At 50.2% G+C, this 19,483-nt stretch overlaps 1 protein-coding gene across 2 annotated transcripts in view; it reads right to left on the reverse strand.

Moving 5' to 3' along the window:
- Window positions 1-19,483, reverse strand: part of IQSEC1 (IQ motif and Sec7 domain ArfGEF 1) — a 383,194-nt gene that overhangs the window by 212,228 nt on the left and 151,483 nt on the right. The window lies entirely within an intron of this gene.

Genomic DNA, 19,483 nt, shown 5'->3' on the forward strand with positions numbered 1-19,483 from the left:
GAGCAGAGGGATCTCAGAGCATCAGGGAGAGAGCGAGGCCGGCGCCAGCAGAGGAGTCTCATGGGCAATTAAGCAGGATGCAGGAGATCTGTGGGGCTCTTGCCTGCACCCAACTGCCCCCGGAGCCCAGGCCAGGCTTCCTTCAAAGTGGTGGCGCCCGGCAGGGTACGGGGAATGAAATTGGCTGCCTCCACGGGGCCTCCTGGCAGACTTCAGCCGTGAGTTAAGTCCTAGCTCTCCTCTCTCTGAGATCTTACCCCGCCGTGTTAGGGATTAACTATAGCTCCAGGGAACACCAGACTAAATGAGGCATCCACAGACTAAAACAGAAGGGGGTTCTGTGGAAGCCTTATCCCCAGCGCCCTGCCACCCTGGGACCGTGAGCTTCCTGTGGTCCTGTGTCCCGGAGGAGGGCAGTGTCCCCACCATCGTCATCAATCAAGATTATAGCAGCAGCTGCCCCTGCGTCTGCGCCCAGCCGGGACACGCTGCCTCAGGCCATGGCCCCGGGGCCACATCCAGCCCCCCGCTGTTTGGGGAGGAAGGTCTCATGGGAACATGGCTACACCCACCGCTGACCTATCATCACTGGCTGGGACATCTGCAGAACTGAGTGGTGATGACAGACTGTATGGCCCACAAAGCCTCAAATAGTTACTACCTGGCCCTTTACAGAGAGTGTTTGTTGATATCGTCCTGCACCTGTCTCATTCCTCCTCATGGCCTCCTGGGAAGCCAGTGTTACTCTTCTCATTTCACAGGAGGACCCCATGGCTGGGAGAGGTCAAGGCCAGCCCCACGGGGACAGGGCTTCATCCTGTTCCGAGCACACCCAGCAGGGCCGGGCACAAAACAGCTGTCTGGTGACTACAGGCTACATGGATGGACAGACGTGTGGATGGAGGACGTGACTTGAATGAACGACCCTACTTGGCGTGGAGTTTGAGGTTACAGGGACCCTCCTGGCACCTGCGGGGACAAGGGGCTGCCTGCCCCAGGGATCAAGGCCCTGAGCAGAGTTGTGCACCCATAAGCTGATGTGCTCTGAGACACCACCTGCCAAGGTCCAGGGTGGCCAGGCCACAAGAGGGCCAAGGCCAGTCCTAAGAGGACAACCAGGGGTGGCCAGGGAGGCGCAAACCAGCTAGTGTTGCCTCTGTAGGATGACAGGCTTGGGGACTGGTTTGGGGCCAAGGCCAACTACAAAGAGCAAAAGGGAAAGAATGGGGCTAGGAGGGCCCTGCCCTCAGGAAGTGGGGGCTCCACCCCGTGAGTGCGGAAATCAGGGGAGCATTGCAGGGGCTGGGCACTGAGCCAGGCCTTGGAACTCCTGGCTCTGACCACGGAGGGGCCAGACCAGGAACTGCCTGGTGCGCCAGGCATGTGCAGACCTGCAGACCCCCCCGTCGGGGCTCAGGGCACTGTGGAGGCTGCAGGAGGCTGAAAGGGGCTCTCCATCCAAATTAAAGGCCATGTCTCTCAAGGCTGGGTGGAAACAATCCAGGTCAGCCAGGGGGTAGGCAAGTGCTCCTCACTCCTGCCCTGGATCAGCCTGCACAGTGCTCTCCTTCCAGTAAGGGAGAGGACAATGAACCGAACCTGGCATATGGGGACATGCACTGTGGATGGCAACACCAATCTCAGGGGAAGGGTTCAATGCTGCAAAAACAAACAGGCTGCTCAGGGAAGGTCCCCAGGAGATGAAACCATGTGAAGACTGGAAGGTGAGGAGCAACATGGGCGTCTGGAGGAAGAGTGAGCCAGGCAAAAGGCACAGCCAGTGCAAAGGCCCTGGGGCAGAGGTATGCCTGGAAGCCAGTGAATGACAGGGAACCCGGGAAGAGCTGAAGGCAGAGAAATGATGGGGCAGATGATCAGGACCATGTGGGGTATGGGGAGGACAGTGTCTCTGACTGTGAGCGAGGAGGGAGCCATGGCAGGGCACTGAGCACAAGAGTGGCTGGCCCTGACTGGGTTTTATCAGGATCCCTCTGGCAGTCCAGTGGAGAATGGACTGAGTGTGGGATTAAAGGTAGGAAGGAGGGGCGCCTGGGTGGCTCAGTCCGTTAAGCATCTGCCTTCAGCTCAGGTCATGATCTCAGGGTCCTGGGATCAAGTCCGCACATGGGGCTCCTGGCTCAGCAGGGGAGCCTGCTTCTCCTTCTCCCTCTGCTGCTCCCCCTGCTTGGGCTCTCTCTCTCTCTGTCAAATAAATAAAATCTTAAAAAAAAAAAAAACGAAGGTAGGAAGGAAAGAAACAATGAATGAATGCATAGAGAGAGAGAGTGAGGGGAACCAGGAGCTGAGCAGAGCTACACATTCAGGAGACACAGAACGGTGGGGCAGCATGTGGGCTGCATACCCCTCACCATGTCCTGCAGGTGCTGCCAAAGCCCTCCAAGCTGTGGCTCGAGCACAGGCTCCCCGGGAAAGCATTACCACCAGCTCCCCACTAGTGGCTTCCCTTTGTTGCCGAAGACCCTGAAGTTCAAAGAGCAGTGGACTTTGCCAAGGTCTCATGGCCCATTCCGGACAGGACAGGTCAGGACCTTGCCAAGGTCACATGGCCCGTTACTGGACAGGTCAGGATGTGGACCTACATCCTTCCAAGGGGCTGGCAGCATCCCCACTCCTTGAATACACACTAGGAGCTCCTTCTGAGTCAATCTCATGAAGGAGGAGGGCTTGGAGAACCTGTGGGGATGCAGGCTGGCGACCTTGCCCCGCTGGGAGGAACGTCTTCATGCACGCTCCCCGGGTGAGGTGTGCTGAGTCTCCTGCAGGCCCCACCGGGCAGGGCTGGAATTTACCGCTCTCTCTATTTTCAGAAAGACCATTCAAGGCCCTGAAAATTAATTTCCCCTAGGAAGACAATTACATGTCAAATAATACACCCACTGAGCAAATGATTAAAAAAAACCCAGCCAAGAAGGCTTTGCGCAGGCTAATTCTGAGCTACGTGAGCTCAGTACTCAAGGCCTTGTAAGGTTATTACCAGGTGGTAATGAACACAGGCATGCAGGTGAGGGGAGGGAGTCCATTTCTAATGTTTGTGCCTCGCCGCAATTTATTTCGAACCTACAAATAGCATCTGTTGGGAAAGCCAGTCTCCTCTGTCTTCTAGTAAAAGGATCACCAAAGGCCATGTGGGAGGAAACAAACAGCCCCGAGCTGAGGGACTGCAAAGGGACATGGCCTGTGGCCACCGCTGGCCCCACACGTCAGGCTAGCCTGAGTCAGTGGCCAGCATACACCCAGGAGGGCTTGTGTTGTGACTCCTGAAATGGCCGGACCAGTGTGTCTACCAGCAATGACTGGTGGGAATGGAGGAGCCAGCTTAGTCCTTAGATGGGCCTAAATCCCATCCAACCAGCCTTTCTCCATTACACGGTGGTGTGACCCCAGCAGCCCTCAGTGTGCTCCCCTGATCCAGGCTTCAGGTGTGGAGACTGAGGACCAGAGAGGTGAAGCAAGTTGCTAGGATCACACTGTGAGGCAGGACAGGGAACCCAGGCCCTCTGTGCCCCCAGCCCAGTGCCCTGCTTTGCCCCAGGTCCCGTGTTGGGGCTGCTGTTTGACCTAGGGTCAGACCAATGAATCTGGGTTATCACGGGATCTGGTATATGCAGAACAAAGATTGGCCAACTACAGATCTTGAGCCAAATCTGGCCCTCTGCCTGCTCTTGTAAGTCATGTTTTACTGGAACACAGCCCTACCCTACTTCTGTCTATATTGGGGTACAGCAGCTTTTAGACAACAGCAGCCTAAGGGATGCTGCTGTCCCCTTAAGCTGACCCAGCCACTGTCAGAACTCATAGGCTCAGTGTGCATTTGTGCCCCAGTCTGGCAAACCCTTCATTGCCCTGAGGAGGCTCACATCAGGGTGCATGGCCCCATTGCAAGGCTGTGAGGGTGAGCAGCCTCTGGGGGTGGGGAGAGGGTGGTGACGGCAGAGCATCAGGACCCCATTTATGGACCAGGTCAACTTAGCAAACTGTGACTGCGAGGTGGGGGGAGAGGGAGAGCTTCTCAGGGGTCATGATGATCCCTGCGGAGCTCACCAAATTGTGCCCCTAAAGCAGGGAATTCCAGGACTCCGGAATGTTAACCATGCTCTACTCCTGAGCCTCAGTTTCTCCGCCTGTAAGGGGGGGCTCATACCCAATGACTTCTGAGGCTCTGCTCTGCCTCAATGAGAGAGATGCTGTCCTAATCTAGGCCTCGTGTGTCCCTGTCAGCAAGGTCCTGTTGGAAGGTACCCGGCCGCCTGGAGAAGGGCTCTGCTACTTGTCTTCCTGGGACAGTCTGGTCATTTTCACACAAACTCATGAGAGGAAAAGGAGACATTCCTCACTGCACAAGTCCTCAAAGTTTTTAAAAGATGAAATTTAGTATTTTCAATATTAAAGGGAAGTGTCCATTTGAGGTCAGAAGCCTCTGTGTGTGTGTGTGTGTGTGGGTAAACAGCTTTATCAATACAATAAACTGGACATATTTAAAGTTTCTGTTGTTGACGTTTAATTTCATGGTGTCATAGAACATTTAACTCGAATCCTCTCAAAGTTATTGAGATGAGTCTTATCACATAGAATTCTGTCTGTCTTGGTAATCATTCCAGGTGCACTTGAGAAGAATGTGTATCTGCTGCTGTTGGGTGGAGTGCCAAACAAGTCAAGTTGGTTGGCGATACTGCTGCTCAAGTCTTTTACATCCTTACCGACTTCTGTTCACTTGTTCTATCAAGTATCAAAGGAGGGATACTGAAATCTCCAACCATAATTGTAGATTTGTCTGTTTCTATTTATCTGATCAGTTTCTCCTTCATGTATTTTGAACATCTGTTGTGATGATTTAGGATTGCTATTTTTACCTTTATGAATTGATCCCTGAATGATTATGGAATGACCTTCTTTGTCCTTAGTCATATTCTTTGCTCTGAAATCTACTTGGATATTAATCTAGCCATTCCAATTTTCTTGTGGCTGGTGTGTTACATGTTTTCCATCCTTTCACTTTTAACATATTTGTATCTTTATATCTAAGGTGTTTCCTGTAGGCAGGATCTAGTTCTTGCTTCTTAAAAACATCTAATCTGACAATCACTGCCTTTTAGTTAGGGTACTTAGACCATTTACATTTAATATGAATGTTGAAATGGTTAGGTTTAAATCTATTTGTTTTCTTTCCATCCCATTAGTTCTTTGTTCTATTTTTCTTCTTTTCCTAACCTTTTTTTGGATGATTTGAATATTTTTTTGTGACTGCCTTAGAGCTTTAATCTCTACAAGTTTTTAAAAAAATATCTTGCATGTTTATACACAACCTATTGAACATATGGAATGCAGTTATAATAACTTTTAAAGGCCTTTTCTGCTAATTCTAGCATCACTATCTATTTTGGGCCAGTTTTGATTGACTAATTTTTCTTCTCATATGGGTCATATTTTCTTGCCTCTTTTCATGGCAGAAAACTTTTCACTGGATGCCAGACATTGTGTATTTTACCTTGCTGGATATCTTTGTATTCCTCTAAATCATCTTGAGTTTTGTTCTGGGTCATGGTTAAGTTATGTGGAAAAAGTTTGATCCTTTGGTGTTTTGTTTTTAAGGTTGTTAGGTGGGACCCAGCAGTGCTCGGTTTGGGGCTAATCGTTTCCCCCTACTGGGGCAAGTCTGTGTAGAATCCTCTGGCTGATGTCCCGGGCATCATGAGGTTTTCTGGTCTGGCTGGTGAGAATAGGAACTCTGCCTTGTTCATAGGTGGGTGCCGGGCACTGCACTGCCTCTGGCTTCCTTTGGGTAGTTAATTCCCTGGGCTCTGGTAGTTTTCTCTCACACAGTGTCCTAGCCAATACTCCACTGAATGCCCAAGGGGGACCCTCTGCAGATGTCCCAAGTTCTCTCTCTGTGCAGTGCAGTCCTCTCCAGTACTTGTTTTCGTGAGCTCTAGCTACCTTGGTCTTCCTGGACACTTAGCTCCACCTCTTCAATTCAGAGATTTCTCTGGGCTCTGCCCTCCCCTTCCCAACTACACACATGTCACCTGCCACGTTGGGCCAGGACCTTCTCCCAAGGGAGATGCCCAAAGCACCACAGAGATCACTTTGTTAGTCTTCCTCCTCTCACGGATCACTGTCCTTTGTTGCCTGATGTTCAGTGTCTTCCAACTTATTCCATGTATTTTGCCCATTTTGGGGGTGTTTCAGCTGTCCCATTCTGTTTGAAGCCTGGTTTTGAACATCAAATGGGTCTTGTTTCCCCAGTAAATTTCAGGGGAACCCAGAGGATCATAGAATTTGATCCCATGTTACAAGCAGAGACTCCCTTTACACCCAAATCTCCTCTGTACGACCCCAACATGTGTGAGTCACCTTTCTGCTTTCTGAACACAAAAACAGGGAGGAGGCTGGAGCTCTGTTTAGAGATAAGAAAATGAGACATGTTTCTCTTGCATAATTTGATATTAAAATTTTATGTCAACATGGGCATGGCCAATAAGCTTGCAGTGCAGGGATAACGCTCAGCATGTCTAACCAGCTGGCCCCATTAGCACCTGTTCTGACCAGAGGGCTGTGGCCATGGAGGAAAGGCTGGGAGAGCTGTATTAGCTGGCCAAGAGCCCTGCATGGACTCCCACTCTGTCCGGGCTATTGCAGGCATGGATTCAGGCATGTCCCCAAAAGAGACAGCTGGAATTAGCAGGAAACTAACTTCCCATCCGTGTGACATGTCTCAGGCAGTGACGAGCTCCTGTCCCTGGAAGGGTGTAAGCAGGAGCTGATCCTCTAGCAGGGATATCACAGGGGGTACTGAACCAAATGGTGCTCTCTGCCCCTTCCATGTGGCACGGATCCCATGACCATGCTCTGGGAGTGAGAATCCGGCTTCATGAGCTTGCAAACCCTTGCTCCTTGCTGGGAGTGCATTTCCACGGAAATGCCAGTGAACTGCACAGACCCATAGCATCTCCCTGCGTTGGCCCCGCTGTCCTGGGTGGCCGGCCCCCTTGCCAGACCCAGCATGCACTGCCTCACTGAGGGGACCGGGCCCGGCCTCACTCAGCCAGTTACATAACTGGCCGCCTTTGAAAAGGCGCTGCACAGAGTCACACGGGTTAGCAAACTAGTTCAAGGTAATTTATGACTTCGAGATGCTTGGGTTTCTAAATACAACAGACAACTACAAACTGCAAAAGCTTCAAGCTCTCTCCCCAAGGGAGACTGCCCGGCCCAACCTGGGGCAGTGGGGCCGATGACAGCTTGGCAGGAGTAAGCTGGCACACTCGCAGGCCTGGCTGGCTTAACCCACCACGGGCCCCCATGAGGTGCACCCTTGTGACCTCCTGAAGACCACTTCCCCTCCGCACCCCCTCCCTCCCATGTCTCTGGTGTGCATGAGAGGGTGATGAAGATTTTTCCCCTGTGCTGCGATGGCAGACACCGTGCTGCGTTCAGAGTTGCCACCTCCTAGTTGGCTTGTTTTTCTTTTTTAATGCTAATAATATTTATTTGGGGTAAGTTGGAATTCAGGCGACAGAAACTCCAGTACGCAGAAACTAACTATTATGTCAAAGGTTGCTGATGTTTCTCTTCTCCAAGGGGGTGGCGTGCCCTGCCTGAATTTCCATCTGTCCAGCGCTGCCCTTGAACGCTCCAAGTGGGTTCTCTGCATGCTCTCCTGCAGGTCGCCTTCCTGCCCTGGTGCTTGTGCCCGAAGCTTGAGACCCAGTCCTGGCCATCTGGAAGAGGACTGTGGGATCTGCCCTTGCTTCACTGCACTCTTGCCGCCGCCCTCTGCACCCAGCATCTGTTCCAGCAGCCCCCATCCCCACTGCAGGCCAGGCTCCCTCCCCTGTTCCAGACCCTCCCCCGCCTCCCCTTACAGACACCAACTGGGAGTCAGCACTGAATGCAGGTCTCCAGTACCCACACCTCACCGGCCTAATCCTTAGTGTCACTCCCAGCTGTAGGGATCCAGGATGAGCAGGACACAGCTCCGTCCTCAAACCCCAGTCTTCCTGACTCACACATGCACCAATCATGGCCACACAGTGCACTGTTTGCTGTGACAGGGGCTAGCAGGTGAGCCTGGGGGACCCAGAGGAAGCCTGGAGAGCCAGAGGGCTTCCTGAAAAAGGTGATGCCAAAAGCAGGCTATGTTCCATGTGATCTCTGCAGTACTTGGGTATAAGCATCCCAGAGAAAGACGCCGCCATGGGGACCGATGGGTCTATCTCTGCTGGCTGGCTGGCATTAAGTGACAAAGTAACAAATGGTCTGAGCCTCCTCTGCCTAGTCCTGGAGGGTCAGAGTTCTGGTGTCTTCCGGGAAACAGAGACACAGCTACAGCCAGCTGTCCTGGGGCCCTGGTTCCACCCTTGCTCCTCCCTCAAGAACGAGCGACACTGTGGTTGATCCACAAACAGCCCTATTTCTCCACCTCCCTGTCTCCACACCCTCTGCACTGTGACTGGGCAGCTCTTCCCATCAGGAGGTGGGGTCTAGTCCTCCCCTCCCCCTCAATCTGTGCTGGGTCCATGACTTGCCCTGGCCAACGGGATGTGGAAATGATGCTGTGCCAATCCCACACATCAGCCTCAAAGAGCCTTGTGGCCTTGAGTGCCCTCCCGCTTTGGACCCTGCCACCACCATGGGCAGAAGCCCAGCCAGCCTCCTGGAAGAATAAGAGACATGAAGCCCAGTCGCCACCACCCCTGGTCGCCCAAGCCAAAAGCCAGCTGGCAATCAGCCGGCCCCTGCCGTTGACCACACATGCTTGAGAGAGGCCAGAAGACCTGCCCAGCCATCTAGCTGCTCAGCTAAGTAAATGGCTGTTGTTTAGCTGCTACATTTTGGAGTGGTTGTTATGCAGCAGAAGCTAACTGATACAGCTACCCCAGAATTCTGGGCACATAGGCCGCAGGATTTATAGGTAGAGACCTGGCTGTAGACAGATGGGTGGGCTGGCCCTGGGGATCTCACCTGGCCCTCTTGTTTGCTGTCACCTCGGCTCTGCTCTATAGATCGGACCCTGAGCTGCAGTGAGCACAGTTACAACTAGTTCTCCTGGCAGTGGTCGTGCCCAAGCCGTCTGGCCTCTTCTACTCCTTACTGGCCCTATGAAGAGCCCTCCAGTGGCTTCCCATGACACTTGGGGTGAAACCCAAACTCCTCACCAACCCACATAGTGCTCCCAGTGCCCATCCCTCCTCCCAGCTTCGTGCCTCTCACTGCACTCCAGGCACACCTGCCTCCAACCCACAAGACCCAACCTGACCTCCAGGCCCTTGCTCATGCAGCTCCCCTGACTAGCATGCTCTTCCCTGACACCCACACAGCTCCCTCCCCACTTCCTCCAGGCTTTGTCAAAAAACCCACAGATCACTCCTTACCAAATGGCATGAGTCGTTCTCTACACCCTCCTCCTGCTTTATTTCTTTTCAGAGCACTTAGCATGACCTGGTGCAATAACGTCCATACTGTGAGACATTCAGTGGGAGCCAGTGAAGGTTATGAAGGGAGGATGGGGTGGTGAGAAAGAGGTCAGCCATGGGACCTTCATAGCATAGAGCCACTGACTGGGAGTCCATGTATCCGGAAGCAGCCTGCCATCCCCCACTGCCTGACAACCACAGAGACACTCTTGGCAATGATGTGCTTTAGCCACTTCTTGGAGCTGGTACTATACCCAGCAGCACAAGCCCAGATTTATGGCTGTGGCATAATTGCTTACAAGCCTCATGCAGGTGACACAAGTTTGTCAAAAATACCTTGCCTTGAGGTGGCCCCAGAAATCTGTTCCCTGGGACACAGGAGGCTCCATTAACAGGGTCTACCTGGGAGCTCCTGCTATCTGAAATCCTCTAATTGAGGGCCCAGCATTTAGGGCCCTTCTCAGAAGTGCTAGAGCCTACAAAAAAGAGAATTCTCTAGCTGGGAGCTGGGACTCCCCTGCAGCAGGCAGGAGAAGCAACAGGTGGCCTGGCTTAGCCTCAGAAGCTGGGGAGAGCATCCTCTAGGGCCTGGGAGGCCCAGGGACGGCCCAGACCAACCATGGATCCAGGGTTCAGGGATGAAGCTCTTTTACACTCTGGGAGGGGCCCCATGGCCACTGGGGTCTTAGACCAGGAACAAGGAGGCAGAGCTGGGGGCCTGGTCAGGGTCCGAAGGGACTGTGTAGTGCTGTGGTAAAGAGCACGGAGTCTGGAGCCAGACTGTCTTGGTTCAAATCCCAGCTCATTCACTGACCTGCTGCTGCATGACCTTGGGCAAGTCACATAATGGCTCTGAGCCTCAGCTTCCTCATCTACAAGATGGGTGTAAAAACAGTGTCTCCTTACGGGGCTGTAAGGAGCATTGTAAATGTAAGGAGCACTGAGCCCCATGGAATGCTCAGACCAGGGCCTGGCACATCACAAGTGCTGTGGAAGTGACCTGTCATTAACATCATCAGAGGCCATGACTCTGCACACCCCAGAGCAAAGGAGGAGCCTTCCTGGCAAGGATACAACTCTGTTCCAGGCTTGAGGGTGATAGAGTGCTGCTCCCAGAGTTCTCCATCCCCTTACCAGGCAAGGAGCTGGCAGGGAGTGAGAGAAAGGAGTCTATTAGACCTCAGGTGCTTCATCATCAAAATGACAGGGGTGAGAAGCAGAAGCAGCAACAGCTTCTCAGGCCTTTAGGAGAAATGTGCCAAAATGACTTTCATGCCAGCTCACTGGAGCCCATGGGACAGAAATGAAAAGGCAGGCTGTCAGGTCTGGTTGCTCTACTGCCAACCCCAGGGTTCCAGGTCCCAACCTACCAGCCCTACTCTGTACAGCCTGGCCCTCTTGTTTGTCTGTACAGCCAGACACCAAGTGGAAGGAACACAGTACCTGCCTTCAGAGAGTTGGAGCCAGACTCCATGTTGGGGCCACCCCAGTTGTCATTACAACCTCAGCCTCTCCTTTGTGCTCATGTTTCCTCAATCTCACAAAAACATCTACAGATGGCTACACAGGGCTTACTGGGGCATTTGCACATACTGGAAATTGCAATGGTAAAAAGAGGGAGAAGGGGAGAATACAGACAGTAGGCATGACTGCAGGGTGTGCTACAAATTATCAAAGATCTGAGGGCCTCAGTACTTAGGATTTTTAAAAAGGCTTCGTGATATGTGACTGGAGAAAGGAGGCCCATTTAGTAAATGGTGCTGGGACAACTCAGTATCCACATGGCAAAATGAAGTTGGATCCCTACCTCACACCACATCCCAAAAAATAATTCCGGACACATCAACAATCTCCATTTGAAAGAGAAAACTTCAAGAGGAATTTTCTCTGGGGGAATATCTTTCCAAACTTGGGGTTGGGAACAATTTCTTAAACAAGGTATAAAAAGCTCACTAAGCATACAAAAATTGGTAGATTTGATTGCAGTAAAACTAAAAATTTGTTTTTACCAAATGACCAGTGAAAAGACAAATCACAAAAAGCAAGAATACATCTGGAATATGTACAACAGGCAAAGGATTAGTATCCAGAATACATAAAGAACTACAAATCCATAGGAAGAAGAGAAGTAATGAGCAAAAAGATCACAGCAGGCATGTCTTAGAGGAGGAAACAGGTGCACAGATGAGCATGGGAAAAGCTGTTCAACTTCGCTAGGATGCAGGGAAGTGCAAGTTAAGGTCCCAATGAGATATTTCATAACCATTAGACTCACAGTGAGTAAGACATCTGATAGTACCAAGGATTTGAGAGAATACAGATCAACTGGAATATGTAGTGGTTGAGTGTGACACCTGGTCTGGCCACCCTGAAAATCACTTTGGCATTTTCTTGTTAGGTTAGCCATTCACATACCTTATAACCCTGTAAATCTACTCCTCGGTATTACACAAGGCATGTACAAGAAGATTCCATAGCAGCACTGTTAATAATGGGGGTGGGGAGAAAATGACCTAAATACTCATTGACAGGAGAATGCAAAAATAAATTGCAGAAGAGTCACACAATTTATTTTCACACTAGTGAAAGTAAACTACTGCTACACAACAGCATAGCTAAAGCTTAGAGTAAAATGTTGAGTAAAAAAAGTGCAAATTTTAGAAATCTAAGTATAGAAAACAATTTTTTAAACTCAAGAACAAACAATATAATGTTTAGACTTATCAGTAAGCCTATGAGCAAGAGAACGACAAACAAACACAAAATTGCAGATAAGGGGTGACCTCCAGGGTAGGATAAGATGCAAACACATGAATGCAAGCTATTGGGAATGTTCTAGTTTTGGAGTTGAGTTGTGGACTCACAGATGTTTGTTATTTTGCTGTCCTTTATCATGTACCAAACACATTAAATATTGAATAGACACAGGCAAAGGAGAAAAAAGAGGAACACTGTGTGGATCTAGACAGATCCAGTATGATTTCCTTGTCACACAGTTCACTATTTTCACTTCGTGTCACGGTGCGTACCAAGAAGTTTGGAGAAGCCAAACCAGGAGGTGAAAGGACTGGAAATTGGATGAGGGCATTCTTCCCTCTGGGCCTCAGTTTCTCCATACCCAAAATAAGGGGGTGGTGTACCAGGAATGACAAATGGCTGGCATCCATAACACAGGTCTCCCCATCCTCCCCCACTACAGACACTACTAATGGATTGCAGTACTATTTCACATGGATCACATACACAGCCTTGGACTCCTCAGCTGGGCCCTGCAGGCTGGTAGATCTGAGATGGCACACTAATGATACCTACTTGTTGATCTGGAGAGCTCATCCAGCTCTGGCCTGCAAGTTTTGAAGCCTCACCAGCAGGCGCTAGCTAGTCTGAAAGGCTGTGGCCCTAGGGAGGAGCCTGCTGGCTTTGGAGAAGACCTTAGCCAGACCCTGGCAGCATGCAGCCCAGCTTCCACGGTGCCCACTCGCATGGCCACCAGTCTGCTGCAGCTGGCCCTTGCCCGCCCACCATCTGACCAGGCCTTTTGCTTCCATCTATTGGGTGGGCAGGCTCATGTCTACCCTATGTTGGTGAGCTGTGCTAGACTTGAAAACAGCTCAGCTAACAGAGGGCGAGGCAGGAGCTCATCATCACCCTCTAGTCCGGAGAATACTGGAAATGGCCCCATTGTGCCTGATCCAAATAGCCCTCTGAGGCAGGAGGATGGTATTCCTTTCACTGCCTTTGCCTATTTGGGCCTGCGGGCCTTTGCTCCCGTGCTTTCCTCTGCCTGCCCTCCTCCTCCTCCTCCCCTCACTGGCCTTAGCTCACAAGACTCCTCCTTGGTTGCACTGCTCCATCTCTTTCCTCCCCAGTGAGAGTTGACATCCCTTCCTCTAGATGTCCACAACACAGAGGTCAGCTTTCTCAAGGAGAACTTGTGTGCTGGGTCTGGTCCAGCTTCTGTGGGTGTCTGCCTTCCAGTGTGGGGAGCCCACCAGGGTCTAGCTCACAACTGGCGTGAAAATAATAATACCATCAGGAGCAGCCACAATGCCTTGGAATAAAAGGGCTTCTTTAAGAACTGCCCACCTATTGTATGAGCCTCACAGCCAGGGAAGTTGGCAGTGGGGGACAGCACTCTCTATTCAACAAGAAAATCAAGGGCCACAAAGGGGAGTGACTTTTCCAGCATCACTGCCCACCTTCCCACCTTCTGGGAGGCTGGGAAGGTTTCCTGCCATGTTCCATCAGAGCCCTGAAACCCCGGTCCTGTGTGGAAACCCCTCCCCTCCCCAGAGCAGGGGAGTGCTGAGTGACCACAGCCCCTAGTCATGGAGCATCTGGTTTCATCCTGCTACCTGCAGATTCTTTTAAATAATGAGATCATATTGAGAGACATTATATTCAGTGACATGGTGCCTTGGTGATTCATCTCTCTTTCATTTTATTCATCTTATGCAAATTTTAAATGACTGCTGGGCTGTGTGCACAGGAAGTCTTGATTTACTAGAAAGAACTGTGGGGAGTTCTTAGAAAACAAAGGCAGGAACTTAAGGCATCGAGACATGTCCAACAAGCAGAGTGAAGACAAAGGTGTCTCCCGCTGCTTTGTCCTGGAGCAAAGCTGCCAGCACATGCCCACATGTGGCCTGCCAGACCCTCAGATCAGAGTCTGTCACTGACACCCATTGTGTGGAAGGGCCTGAAACCTGCTATTATCTTCGACACCATCCACAGACTCCGAGAAGCAAACAGCGCAGACTTGCAAAGACGCTGAAACAGGAATGCTCACTTGTGTTCCCAGAAACACAGATGCCAGATGTTTACTTCTGGTTCCAACTTCTCCTGGGTTCATTCTCTTTCAAGCCTTGGAAACTTTGGGTACCACTTCTTGCTCTACAATCTCTCCATCAGATCCCTCCATTTCTCTCTACCCCAGGAAGCTCCCCACCTGGACAACCCCAAATACTCCTCAAAACCATCTCTGATGCCCCCTCTTCCAGGAAGTCCCCTTGCCTTCTCTCTGGCCTCTTTATACTCATCTCCTGCTAGAATGATCATAATGGGTCAAATGCTGCTGCTTGCACATCTGTCTCCCCTGTCATGGGGTAGGTTTGTGGGAGCAGGGCTCATGGCTGAGGTACCCCCATTACCTCCAGCCCCTCAGCATGGGCCCTGGTACATTGTGGGGATGCAGTAGGGCCTCAAAAAAACATGACCTAAAATACCTGGGCTCTGTCTTCCTGGAACTTATAGTTTAGTGAAAGATATTAAATGACAAAGAAGGTGAACTCAAGGTACTCTGAACACAGACCAGATAATCCTTTCCTGAGTACTTCACAGCTAAGCCAAGATCTCATTGGTGAGTAAATGTCAACCGCACAAAAATGGGAGTAAAGAACTCTCCAAGGAGAGGGAGTAACAGACAAATGTTCTAAAGTGGGAGGGAGTAACTTGTATAAGTACTGAAAGGCTACATGTCCATGTGGCTCTCCTTCATATCTTTTCCCCTCTGGACTCAGGCTGACAGAGCAGTCTCTATCTGGAATATTGCCATTGTCACAGAAGAAGGAAAAGAAAACTGGTAAATCACTCACTCGTTCTTAAAGTGTGTGCTCAGATTTCTTTCACTGTTCACCAGCCCCTGTCCCATGCCTGAGAGCAACATGGATGGTGCTGTATAATCCTCCATCCAAGAAAGGCGCCACAATAAAGGGCACTGAATGTGGGGAAATGGTAGTCCAGTTCCACACCATGCTTGGAGTTTGATGTTTATCCTAGGAGCAATGGAATCTGTTGAATAAATTGTTCATTTCTAACAAATCACTCTGGCTGTAGTGAGACCAACAGATTGGAAATGGGCAAGAGCAGATTTAGAGAGAAAAATTAGGAGGCCACTTCAGTTTTCCAGGCCAAAAAAAAAAAAAAAAAAAAAAAGACTAGGGTCAGACTACTTTAGACTAGGGTCATGGCAGTGGAAATGGAGAGAAGCAAATAGATTTTCAAGATGGGAAGTTCTAGGGATGTACAAAGAGAAGCACAGGTGAGTGAATATGTGACCCCAGGAGGTAGAAATAATGTAGCAGAGTTGGCTTCTCATGTCTTACCACTTGCTGGCTCCCGTCTTTTGGGAAGACCAGCTACTCTACTCTCTACTTGTCCTTGGGCTCTCTGTGTTCTACTATTAAATCTCCCTTCTTGCTTAAAAAAAAAAAAAAAAACCAAAAAAACAAACTTGAGCTAAATAAAGAAGGGAACAAATGGATTAATAAGGTGAAGAGTAGCCGAGTGGAGTGACAAATGAATGACAGAGTGACCAGGGGAATTAATTCATGTCTCCAAGTGTTCAAAGAATGAAGAGAAACTAGACTCAACCAGAAGAAGAAAGGCCTCCCCACTGGGCATGTCTCAGAAGGATCCCTCCCTCCCCTACCAACACACCAGGCATCTCTCTTCTTCCAGGAACAGGGAGGCAGATGAAGGATGGGCTCTGTGGAACCTCCTCAGCATCCTCTCCTCTCCTCTGTGTGGTCTCTCTACACTTCGTTTTCAGAGTTCCAAACTTGATTTTCAGTGTGGGAGGGCTTGGGATTCACAAACATCCCAAAAGAGAATTTCTGTAGCAGCAGCATTAGACAACCTGACAGGAACTTATAGCTTTGGGTTCCACACAGGCACAGAAAGCCTCCTCTGCCCTGGGTGCTCTTGTTAGCCAAGAAAAGTAAGATTCAGACACAGAATTGTATGGTTGTGGACTCAGCCCACACGACTCCCCTTAAGGGTGTAGTCGCTGTCCATGGTGCTCACAGGCTGACTCAGCTGAAGAGACTTCTAACACCCAGCCACAACATATCAGAGCTGAGAGGGTTCCAGGATCTCAATTTTCCCAATGCCTCATTTTACAGATAAGAAGACAGAAGCCTAGAGAGGGGAAGGAATTCCCTCAGGACCACTCCGTGAGTGACACTGTGGGATTGGAAGCTAGCCTCTAGAGGCTTGCTCAGACAAAACTCATTTCCTTGGAAGGCTCCTGGCTGTTGCTCACTACCCAGAATAATTAAGTCCAGAAAACTCATAGTAGCACATAGTAGTTACTCAGTGGACATTTGTTGACTGAATAAATGATTATAGTGAGACACAAAACACAAATCTTGAAGCTGGGAGTGGACCCCGAATCCTGAATTCAAACAGGAAGTCTTGTTCCTTTTTGGTATGGGTGAAATGGTATGGAAAGAAGCAGTGGGGGAAGGGAAGCAGTGTTGCTATGAAGACAATGGGGTGTGGGAAGAGGATATGAGCAGGCACACCCAGGACATTAAGCACAGAGGGACTGACCTCTGTTCTCTCAGGCTTCACACAATCTCCCACCCAGGAAAACTGGTTGAACAGCTCAAGAGTTTCCTTAGGGAGGGTGGTCACCTGACCTCAATCTGGCCAATCAGCATATTCTATCCTCCCTGGCCACAGTGATTGGCTCAGGGCTGGGTATGTGACCAATGAGATCCCAATGGATCAGATCTCAGCTGTAATCATAGGGAATGAAAGGTTCTATTTTTGTTAGGGTGAAGGGATATATCAGTTTGTGACTGTTGATGGCCATCTTGCTTTCCCAATGGGAAAGCTTACCTGAGAATAACACCTGCAAAGAGGATAGTAAGCAAAGCCAATAGGTGGAGGAAGATGATTCCTGCTGATGTCATTAAGAACCCAGGTACAGCCTTGCCTGAAGCTGTCTGCCCTTAGCCTTCTCAGTTACATAAATCATTCTCTCCTGAGTTGTTTGATTGCTTGTTTAAGCCACTTTGGGTTTTCTGTCACTGGCTATCAAAAAAAAAAAAAATCTGACTGCTCCTTCCAGTTGGCTAAATGGAGCATCCTGGAATTGTGACAGCATGGATTTAAGCTAGCTTCAAGAAAGGATTTCCAGATAACACTGCAAAATTCTAGTCTAACCTGGAGATCCAAATGGATTCAAGCTGTACCTGTTGGAGGTCTGCTACAGGCTGGGCCACTCCCATTACCCAAATTAATCCTCACGGGATTGACCCCATTAAGGTAGCAATGGATGACCCCATTTTAGAGGATGTGACTGAGGCTCCAAGAAAGGAGGTGACAGGGCTATAGCTTGGAACTGTGGAGCCAGACTGCAAACCCAGATTCTGCTGCTTGTGTCCTGGGAAGCCTCATGATGTGGCTTGTCCATGTGACAGGGACTTCAGCACCCAGCCCCACGCCTGGTATCCTGTGGGTGCCTGAGGCTTGGTAACTGTCATGTGGCTGTTACAAGACTCACAAAAGCAATTCGCACTGAAGGGAGGAAGGAGAACTTCCTTCACCAGCCCCACACACCCTCCCAGCTCCCTGAAGCCTAAAGTCCCTTTCTTTCCCTTATTTTCCTTGGCAGAGTCATGCCCACGTGACCACAGGACAGTCCCCTGTTCACAGCCAGCACCAGGAGCTGCTACAGGGGAGGCCAAGAGCCTCCACCCCTCCACCATACTTGGGGGAGACACCTCTTTCTTTGGGGACATCTCTTTCTTTGGGGCCTTGAGGGACCCTATGCCCCACTTGCACACCAGAGTTTTTTTTCTAGAACATGCAGAGAATCTCACTCAGTTTGAAATGGGATGTATCCATCACTGCCCTTCCTACGTCTTCCTTGAAACTCAGCTCATGCACTCCTTTCTCTGCATGGTGGGCTCCTGTGTCTGCTGCAGGAGAGGCTGAACTGACAATAAATCAAGAGCTCAGCACTTGAAGGCATGCATGAGGCAAAAGCTGACAGCTGGAAAGCTCTGTTTAGAAAAGACCTCACACTTCACCCTGAAGAGGCTGTAGGAGAGCCCGGGGTTCAGAAGTAGTGCTTGGGCCAAAGTGAACTGGAAGGCTTTATGATGGCTGGAGACTTCTAGCCATGATGGGGGATTTGGCGAGGTCCCTGACATGTCATGAAGGCTCACTGTGTGCAGGTTCAAGGTGCACAGAGAAGAAAAGGCAGAGGCCTGTCCCACAGTGTTCACAGATCAAATATGAACGGGCCATCCAACCAGGCAGAGCACCATAGTTCATGAGCTGCTCTCGTGGGTGCTGAGTGGAGGGACAGAAGCAGAGACCCAAGTCTGCTGGGGAACTAGTCAAGAACAGAGAAGTTTTAACTGACACTAGAAGGCTGTATCTGTTAGATTTGTTCAGCTGAAGTGACAGAAAACCCTCCTAAGAGTGGCTTAAACTACAAAGGCATCTAACACAATATTTAATGATGACGTGAGGGATGGGAGGTCCAGAGGTGGTATGGCGGCCCAACAATGTCATCAGTGACTCAGATGCCACCCACCTCTTTATTCTACCATTAAGAGAATATTGGTTCTGGGGTGCCTGGGTGGCTCAGTCATTGAGCATCTGCCTTTGGCTCGGGTCGTGATCCCAGGGTCCTGGGATTGAGTCCCACATCAGGCTCCCTGCTCCATGGGAAGCCTGCTTCTCCCTCTCCCACTCGCCCTGCTTGTGTTCCCTCTCTTGCTGTGTCTCTCTCTGTCAAATAAATAAGTAAAATCTTTAAAAAAAAAAGAGAGAGAATATTGGTTCTGTTAGTACCCCCTCACAGTTGCAATGTGGCTGCCTCTACTCCAGCCATCACATCTGCATAGTTAACACTCAAGCAAGGGGGCACCTTCTTCCCTGCCCACCTCTTCTCAGGAAGGAAGATCTCTCACAGAAGCCCCTATAAACTTCCTCTAATACCTCATTGGCTGGAACTGGGTCCCAAGCCCTTTCCCCAACCAATCGCTAGATGCAGGAAAACTGGCTTGGACTAACCCTGATTCCTCCAAGTTTTGCATCCACAGAAAGAAGGCAGGGTGGGCTGAACAAAGGCTACTGTGTGAGCACCCAATACCACCCAGCCATAAGGGACAAATGGACAAGGGAGCTGAGGATTCAAAGCTAAGGAACAGAAGAGCAGTAGGAACAGCACATGCAAAGGTGCAGAGGTGTGGGAGACAGACTGGGTGCTCAGGATTACTGATGGTTCATGACCACAAGAATACCCCACA

This window comes from Mirounga angustirostris, unplaced genomic scaffold (genome assembly GCF_029215605.1).
Source record: "Mirounga angustirostris isolate CCGP_5_RB_7025 unplaced genomic scaffold, mMirAng1.0.hap1 SCAF_1, whole genome shotgun sequence".
Taxonomy (NCBI): Eukaryota; Metazoa; Chordata; class Mammalia; order Carnivora; family Phocidae; genus Mirounga; species Mirounga angustirostris.